Source organism: Orussus abietinus, unplaced genomic scaffold, assembly GCF_000612105.2.
Source record: "Orussus abietinus isolate OABI.00-Male unplaced genomic scaffold, Oabi_2.0 scaffold33, whole genome shotgun sequence".
NCBI classification, from domain to species: domain Eukaryota; kingdom Metazoa; phylum Arthropoda; class Insecta; order Hymenoptera; family Orussidae; genus Orussus; species Orussus abietinus.
The window spans coordinates 1,040,556-1,050,396 of NW_019394294.1; positions in this window are offsets into that span (position 1 = coordinate 1,040,556).

The window sequence follows — 9,841 nt, forward strand, 5'->3', positions numbered from 1 at the left end:
AATTGTGTCTAGGGATGCGCGAAATGGAGAATTAGGAGGACGCCATCTTGAAAATTATGGCCTTTGAAATAGGAACGTCTTCGAAGGAGGACGTCCGGTTGTATTGCGGTTTCCTTTTCGTACGGATCCAGGTCTGAGATGAAAAGAAACTCTCGGTTGGGCCGTAACGCTCGAGTAGGGGATTTTCGGGGGAATATCGGCGGTGGTCGAAACGGCGGCTCCTTTGAAGGTCTCGTTTCGAGACACCCAGTACGGAAAGCATACGAGATACTCGCTTCTCCAAGTAAACTCGTTTATCGAGTTACACCGCGGAGGCCAGGCAGAAGGCCAGTGGGACGAGAAGTCCTGGACGATTCCGTGCCGAACCTACGCGTTTGCATAGACAATTCGAGTCGAGTGCTTTTCGCGAAAGGTGGAACTCGCGGATTTCGAAGCTCGGCTTTACCCCCGAGATGGCCAAGATGGCGGCCTTCGGCGATCGCCGGCTCCTTCGTAGAGCCGGCCGGCGCATTTCTCCAATTTACCTTACGAGCTCTTACCGAGAAGTTATCAACATAATCGTAAGATAAACGGCCCTCGTAAAATTAAAAAGCTCGCACTCCCCTCGGCGAGCCTCGACTCGGCGGCTCGACTTGGACGACCCGGCCGATGCAACGCTGCCATAATCGGACTTACTCCTAAGCGGTAATCGTTTAGATTAAAGATGGCCATTGTCTCTATATGGTGACGACGAAATCGTCGCCGTACTTCCGAGCGTCGGGCCAAATTTCGATTTTTCTCAGTCGTTGCTGGATCTCGGGCGCAATCTTGGGTGCGACTGATTATATCGATTATCTCTGATTACCTCATCAAATCGTTAACCCCCTGCACTACAATGACGAGTGAGATTCATTCAGCTAGAATTGTTCATAATTAAATCGAAGCGCAAGGGGTTAATCAAAAAACTTGGTAGTGCTTCGCGCCAAATATACGGTTATTGAACTTAATCCTCAGCGATAATCGTTTAGATTAAAGATGGCCATTGTTTCCATACGGTGACAACGAAATCGTCGCCGTACTTCCGGGCGTCGGGCCAAATTTCGATTCTTTTCGGTCGCTGCCGGATCTCGAGCGCGGAATCCTGGGTGCGACCGATTATATCGATTATCTCTGATTATCTCGACAAATCGTTAACCCCTTACGCTTCAATGACGAGCTAGATTCATTCAGCTAGAATCATAATTAAGGTGATGTGAAAGTGGCGTCGAAGAGGTTTTGTTTATAAAACTTTCCTCCCAACTCGGTTTACCGAATAGTTTGAAACTTTACAACGTGAATAGGAAGACTATAAGGAAGGTCCTGAAACTCATGAAATTTCAATTCTTTTCAAATTCGTTTATAGGTATTTAAAAAATAGTTTATAAGAAATGAAATTTCACGAGTTTCAGGAAATGCCTTAGGGTCTCCATATTCACGTTTTAAGTATGAAACTAAAGTATGAAACGATTTGAGACACCCAGTTCATAGAAAAGTTCTATGAACGATTGAGCTTTCGGATGCCACTTTCACATCCCCTTAAATCGAGGCGCAAGGGGTTAATCAAGAAACCTGGTAGTGCTTCGCGCCAAATATACGCTTATCGGACATACTCCCAAGCGGTAATCGCTTAGATTAACACGTTCAACCCGGCGCATTTTTTGCCGCCAGATGAAAGCAATGCCTGTGAACCACCGGTGGTTCACGCTGGGTTGAACGTGTTAAAAATGGCCATTGTCTCTATACGATGTCGACAAAATCGTCGCCGTACTTCCGGGCGTCGGGCCAAATTTCGATTTTTCTCGGTCACTCTCGGATCTCGAGCGTAATCCTGGATGCGACCGATTATATCAATTATCTCTGATTATCTCGACAAATCGTTAACCACCGCGGTAATTACTTCGGCTTCGCGTTACTCGGAGGTGTTTTTCAGCACCCGCGACAGTACTTGCGTTGGCGACGGCGGTCGATCTTTTTTAATCGTGCCGCTATTCCGTAACGGTTTGCGGTCTCGTTAGGAGGTCTCGTTTCATTAAATGACGCTAACTAGTCGTTTTGCCGTCGACCGGGAACGGGATTCGCTCGTCGAGTGGCCCGATTGTATTTAATCGGATCCTTCTTGTCACGATCGTCCGACCGATCGGAAAATTAACGGCTCGTCGGTCGGCCGGAAATCTCGGCAGAAAATCAGCCAACCGCGAAGTGCCGTTTACGTCGTTTTCGATTTTGTCGACAGCGAATTTCCTGGAGGATCGACTCGAAACGCGGTCTCGGCTGAGGTCAGGGTCCCACTGAGCGCGTCGGGTGTCACACGGGGCGCCGAGCGTCAACGCGTCTTGATTGATAAACTAATCATAATTACGCGCGAGGTTAAGCGCAATTCCCATTGGTTCTTCATCCTTCTTACATCCTATACATATATTTAAAAGTCGAAATATTTATAAAACATTTCTCCAAGCTGGGTGAGTCGATTAATTTTAAATTTTAACACGTGATCATGGAGGTCTTAAAACTCGAGACATTTCATTTTTCGGGAAAAACTGTCTTTGATACTTGTTCCGGATAAATTAAACATTTTTCTTTCAAGAAATGAAATTTCCCGGGTTTCAGTTCCTTCATTAGGATCTCCATAATCAGGTGTTAAAGTTTCAAATTGTTCGGTCCACTTATTTTGGAGAAATGTTTTATAAGTGATTTGACGTTTCGATAGATCTAGAATGACCCTTCCGTAACACTTTAAAATTGACAAATCGATTAGGACTATTGCAAGGATAAACGCGGTTCTGATTATATTTTCACCCTTGGTGAGTTGACGCGACGCGCTCGGTGCGACGCTCGACGCGCTCAGTAGGACTCCGTCTAACCGGCGAACTTCCCGGGCGAGAAAAATTTCCTCGATCCGGCGTAAGACTCGACCTTTGCTCTTTGCTTTCCCAGGGAATTTGATCGAACATCGAAGCATCTTGTACATCGAGATTTCAGCGCCCTGCTATGCGCAAGCCGTATAAGGCCCTCGCTATCGGATGCGCACGCGTGCCACGCGAGTGCGTGTCTCGAGTGATAAGCGGCCCGAGCCTTCTGGAGCGACGCCGTAGCTTTTGCCGCTTTGCGTTCTCCGGTTGACGAATCGGCACTTCCTTCGACGACACTCGGGGAGAGGATTTTTCCTCGCGGGCCTCGGACGATGGGTTTCGACACGGCGAGGGAGCTATAAATCGAACGATTCCCATAAATCCCGCGCAAACCCACCCAGCGTTAACGCGTTCCCCGCACGTGATAAACATATTTCAAAAGAAACACGACGCGGGCATTAAACACTCGGACCCCTTACACCGGTTGTACCATTCGGATCTACGGTAATGGTATGAAATATTAAAGAGTCATTTTCGGTACCCGGGGGGCCGAAGGAGGAAGAACGTTCCAGGAGACCAAGGAAAGAAGGTTCGACTTACGATTAGTTCGTTCTCTCGCCACTAGCGCGCCTATCGAGGCGCTACCGTGAAGATCCTCGAGCTATCGATGCATCCACGAAGTAGTACGAGGATATACAACACCATGTATTGAAATCGTCCCCAGTTTAGGGGTCCAAGATATTCAAATTTTTCCAATCCAGTGCTTGGTCCGTCTCCTGGATGAAATTTTTTAATTAAACATTGTCGTTTGCTAGCGGGTCTGCTAGTCTTTCTCGCGTTAAAAACATCACATTCTGTATGTCATCCGCGGATTATCGTTTCGCTTTGCGTACCTTCATTGTAGGATTAAGAGTATTTTAGGTAATTTACGTGGGTAGGAAATAATTCGCTCACGTAGGATTGGAGTTCTCTCACTTTCCGCAAGGAACGCTCGCATCGATAGATCGGCGAAAATCTGAGGTCCCGATTCTGGGGTTACTTTCTGTGGAACCGACCATTGAGGTTATGTCTCCTTATACTACTTCATAGAAGCATCGATCCATCAAGAAAGTAGAGGACTATGCGAGGGGAGGCACTTTGTCCCTTTCGAAAAGTCCGCGAAGCTTTGTCGCGCGTCCACCGGAGGGCGCGCCGCGCAGTTAGCGATGGCACCGCCTGCTGCTTAACAACGTGTAATTAGATCCAATGGATAGGGCTTAATCACAGGTATCGATCTGGTCCTGGGAAAAAGGCTCGCCGTGGCGAATCGCGTGTCGCGCTAATTCCCGGCTGCCGGGTCGACTGGCTCGTCCACCGTTAGCCGGACCGACGCTCGCCGACGGGGCCGGTAATTGAGGTTATGGAGGTATAGCCGCGCTATCGACTCGTCATCGGTTCGACAAATTTTCCCCGAGAGGGGCCGATCGACTCTCGATCGCCGAGCGCACCGGAACGCGCGCCATAACTCTCCCTCGTAAGTCACTGTCGGAGAGAGAAAAAGGAAGGAGAGCTGGGACGGAAGGGCTGGTTGCGCCTTGACGTGGACAAATTTCGCCGAATCTTTCCTCCTCGAGCACCCGGTCGCTCTTTTTTCTCCTCTCGATGCGACCTCTTCGACCGGAGGTAAACGCGGCTCGTATCGGAATCACTTCCTCCGCGCTCGTACGCAACGAATCCGGGGAACGACCGGCGAGACGATGAGCTCGGCGAATGTTCTCGAGCGCCGCCATCTTGAATCCGAGGCAGATCGTCGAGAGTGACTGGAAATAATTGTTACTAAATGCGGAACGGTTGTATCGGGCTTAATGGAAGGGTCGAGGGGGAATGGGACTCTTTGGAAGGGGACGACGTTTCGGCGGGACGAAATTTGTATGCAAGAGCACTCTCGGCTTTGGCGAGCCATCGGGACCGGCAAAGTGGGCCACCGGGACCGGCCCGGTCTCCCCGTATAATCGTCGCCAAATTAACGCCGTGAAAAATTAAGGCCACCGTTGACAACCTTACGGTTCGGGCCGTTAGGGGGTCGCCAAAGTAACACCGGATCGACGACTTTCCTCCGGACTGGTCTCGACTTTTCTCCTTCCTTTTGCTTAACACCTCTGACTCTTTCTTCGACCCTTGTGCGCGTCGTCACGCACTCGCGAAGATGACGAGCAACCTGGTCAAAAATTAACCAATGAAATCCGTGCCTCGAGATTATTTTTATATTATTTTGACCGAACAGAGGGATCATTCGGATATTTATTGCCAAAGGGACGAAATCCTAATTGTTATGCAGGTTCTGTCGAGGCCGAAATCGTCATTCGGGGTCTGACTAAATTTACATTCAGTGTCTTAGCTCTAAAACTATGGAAATGAGCGAAATAATCATAAGCTACGAAATGAAATGAAGTTGAAAGAATTGCACTTTAAACATTCATACACTTCATTTGGATTTTCGTTATCTAACCTTTACATTCATTAAACTTTTCCCCCTGGACTGAAATATTTAAAATTCAAATCAAACCAGAAGAGATACAATATGAGGGTAGAGAAATTTGACATTCTGGCTGACTGATAGTTTTGACCAGTTTTTTCATTTTTCGGGTCTCGTCATTCTCGAATCGAGGTGGACGACCTCGAAATCCTTGTATCTCGTATCCGGGAGATGGAACTTCTCTTCTAGGAGCTCGTTATGACATAGCTGTACAGTGGACCGTGGAAAGAGTACAGCTACCTCGAGAGTAATTATGATTACCTCATTAACGCGAGTCTCGAAGCCCGATGTCGAGGGAGTGCTATATGTACAGGAAACGTGCACCGAATCGCAATGCCCAGTCGTAACGTCGAGTCAGGTTGATGTACCTTGTAAACGTGTTATAACAGTAAACTAACACCGCTCGTGGGTTTGATGACGTTAAACGGAACGTAAACGGCTGCGGCATAACCGTCCGGGATAATCGAAACCGTCCTATTACGGGATTAATGGGAATTAATGAGAATTAACGAGGTCCCATGATTTCGAAGGGCGGAAAACTCGCTAACGATAATGCAATTCCTTTTTCGAGTTGGTGTTAACAATCGTATCGTCGATTGCAAATTGTCGTTCGGGGGTTTGATGACGTTAAATGGAACGTAAACGGCTGCGGCATAAAAGTCCACTGCGATGATCGAAACCGTCCTATTACGGGATTAATGAGAATTAATGAGAGTTAACGAGGTCCCACGATTTCGAATGGCGGAAAACTCGCAAGCGATAATGCAATTTCTTTTTCGAGTTGGTGTCAACAATCGTATTGTTGATTGCAAAACGTCGTTCGAAGGTTCGATGACGTTAAATGGAACGTAAACGGCTGCGGCATAACCGTCCGGGATAATCGAAACTGTCCTAGTACAGGATTAATGAGAATTAATGAGAGTTAACGAGGTCCCATGATTTCGAATGGCGGAAAACTCGCAAGCGATAATGCAATTCCTTTTTCGAGTTGGTGTTAACAATCGTATCGTCGATCGCAAGACGTCGTTCATGGGTTCCAAGAGATGGACGCGCCGGTCAGGGAACACTCAATCCGGATGTATGCGCGATCTAAGCCGCGTCACTTCTCGATCGCGTTGGTATACACGGTGCCTGTGTCTCCCGACAGGTGGTAAGATTGAAAATAGCTACACAAAGCGGCAGTAACAAGCGTGAAAGCACTATCTGCAATCACCATCGGACAGCTGCCAATTTCTGTGCGCAGCAGCCATCCGCTCTCAAGGCGGACGGACAAGATGGCGGCGTGTTTCTCGTAACGAGAGCTCCCCGGCAACGTGCGTAAAAGCGGCGTGCCATTAATCGCCTGTCATCCGAAGTCAGATTCCGATGACTAGAACCCGCGAACCGTGCAGCGGACGCCTCTCTTTGCTTCTTGGCGTCACGGGCCCCGATCTTCATCGTATTATCCATCACGGAAGCGAATGTCGTTGGCGGTCCATGACGTGGACGGTGGAGGTGCGATATCGCGAATGATGGACTCTTAACGGAGTCTAGGCCTCTTATTTGTTACAATTGGATAAAATTGATCCACAACGTGACTCGGTATTTGTTGAGATCGATGCAGGACAGCTCCGAGCAAGGGTTTCCACTCGGCGGTGACGTAGACGATCCTGTTAGGCCGGGGTCCCACTGAGCGCGTCGGGTGTCGCACAGAGCGCAGCGCGTAGTGCGTCGAGGATGAAAGCGCAATCGGAAAACTGTGGCGAAATTAATTTAAGAGATTACGCGCAGTTTCGATTGGCCACACTCGGTAGGACAGTCCTATAGCCTCGACGAAGTGGTTTTAATTTTTGAGAAATACACCGATTTATGTACCTCCATTGGTGCGTCGAGTGTCCCATGGACCGCGTCGCAAAACAGCGTAAAGGATGAAAAACCAATGAAAACTGCGGCGGAAACGACTCTCGGGGTTAAGCGGAGTTTCGATTGGTTTTTCGTCCTCGACGAGAGGACGCGCCGCGTCCTATGCGTCATTCGACGCGCTCGTTTGGGCTGCGGCCTTAGGCGTCTCCTTCGACCCTCGCGAGAGGTGCGCCGATCTCTTCGCTCCACCGACTCCGCGATCGTGGGGCCTTAATTCCCGGACCTCGCGGACTTAAGGGCTGGAACGATAAGGGTTCCCATCCCTGCTCTTATCCTCCATTAAGAATATTGTTTCCTCCATTTACATCGTAGTTATCGGCCTCTTGGGAGTCCCGGTCGGCGCGGGGCGGCCTTTCTCACGTTTTTCCCTTCCCGCAGGAAACAACGATCTCCGAGGCGTCGTTTCGCCTCTCGACACCTGCCAAACGCACCGGCCGAGGAAAAAATCCCCGGGAGAAGAAAGATAATCGTGAAAAGGAAGCGTGGCCATTCTCGAGGAGCCCAGTTCTGGCCGGAGCCGGAGCCGGGCTCTGCCTGGTAATTAAACTCCAGGCCGGGGCTCTCCGTCCTGGCAAGAAACCGACCGACGCGAACGAAGGGCGTTTACTCACCGGTTCGGTAAGGAATGCCTTCCGGTCTGAACTTTAGGGCCAACGAACCCGGTCTTGGTCTGTCCACCGCGAAACTCCGACGTCCAGAGAGCGTCCAGCTCCTGGCGAGCCCCGAGTCCATTTGATGCATGCATAAAACATCGGAAGGGCACTCGAGCGGGAATCGGCCGTCCTCGAGAGCACGGAACGCTCCGCCGGCCGCCATCTTGGAATCGGGCAACTAGAACGAAACCCGCCGCGGCGCTGCGGTTTCAGGACTCCCTCGGAAAAGTCAACAGCCCCCCCGATCTCGCGAGCGCCTATATCTTTGTTTTAACTCTTAACTCGCGAGGAAAGAAGCCAGCCAGGGCAAGAAACGAACCTCTGCCGAGATCGACGATGCGTGCGCGAATGCACGCGCCGCAGTCCGCGCTGCCCTACCTCGGAGTAACGCTCGTAAAGCGCGCTATCCTCGCCGGAAATAATGATCCTAGGTGGTTCTTGGCTTCGGTTACCGACTCGCTTTATTCAGAGTGCGTTACTTACGACCCTACGGAGGGATCCTTGGGCCTCGAGCGAAACCGAATATCCCTGCCGTGGCGCCAACCTCGTTGGTTCGGTTTGCGGCCAACCTGCTCCGGAGTTCTCTGACGCGTGCGGATCTGCGCGCGGAGGTGCCTCGTTGAGCTTACGGGGAACCCCCTTAACGCGATCCCTGGCAGACTCATATATGAGATCGATTTCCCGTGAGAGGCTGGTGTTACATATCCTAACGCGGCGGGGACGGAAAACTAATTAAAATTGCGTTTAACCTTTTTTCTCCATTTCTGTCGCAGTTTTCATTGTTTCCTATCCTCGAAGTGAAACACCCTTCAAATCAGTCGATTCGAATACAACACTTTTTTTTTAAGGGTATTAGACCAAACTGTCCGAAACTTTGACACATCGCTCCTGATCATCTCAGAATTGTCCAGACAGATTCAAAATTTCAATTTAAAAAAAAAATTTTTTAACTCAGCCTATACCAGAACCAAAATGGCGTCGAGCTCTCATATTTCGATCAATATACAATTACCGAAGGCTATGATATGAAAATCGAAAGGGTCAGGACAATTTTACGACAATTTAGAACACTCTGGTAATCGATAAACTCGCATTTGAACGAGATAAAGGGCAAAAAAAGTGTTGTATACGCTTCTATGCTAAAACGATGGGAATACGAGGTCCCGGAGTGAAAATTTAATTGACCTGGAAATCACAGATGGCGCAGGGGGTCCCTCTGCAATGAAATTAAGGCCCCAGAAAGCACGAATCCAGAGGATTTCTGGACTTTTACTTCGATTTCTTTATAATTATTGTACGGAAACGACAAGTGGAGTATGCCATTTGGTACAATACCCAATATAATTCGGTACAGCTGTCAATATAAAAACGAACGTTGGCAACGTAGGCATTTAGAAAAATCTTCTTTATGGACGTCGATCAAGTTCCTCGACGTATTTCACTTCACCTTAACCGCGTGGAACTCGCGGGCGAAAGTCTCTCCCGGGGCGTTAATTGAATCGGCTAAAACGTCGCTTTGTGACGACGTGGAGCCGATCGAGGCAACTTCTTTTTACCAAGAGTTACGAGGGACCTGGAGAGCCATCCGAGAACTCGATTGAGCCGTATTCCGAGGAAATTTACGGCAGGTCTGGATTTCTTAAGACCGGATCCACCTCGGACTAGCCATATCGAGTCGCGGCGAGGCCGATCTTCCGCAAGAGCATCCTCGTCGCAGCTCGCTTGAGGTCGCCCTTAGCTGGGAATAAAACGACGGCAAAAGTTGCTCCATCGATCACCGAGTTCCCTCGCGGTCGCGGTTGATCGTTCCATCAAGGAATCGAGCATTCGTCAAAGATCCTAGCTCGGACCGCGTCTTTTTATGGCCGCGATTACATGGGTAATTAACCGGGTGTTGCATCTGG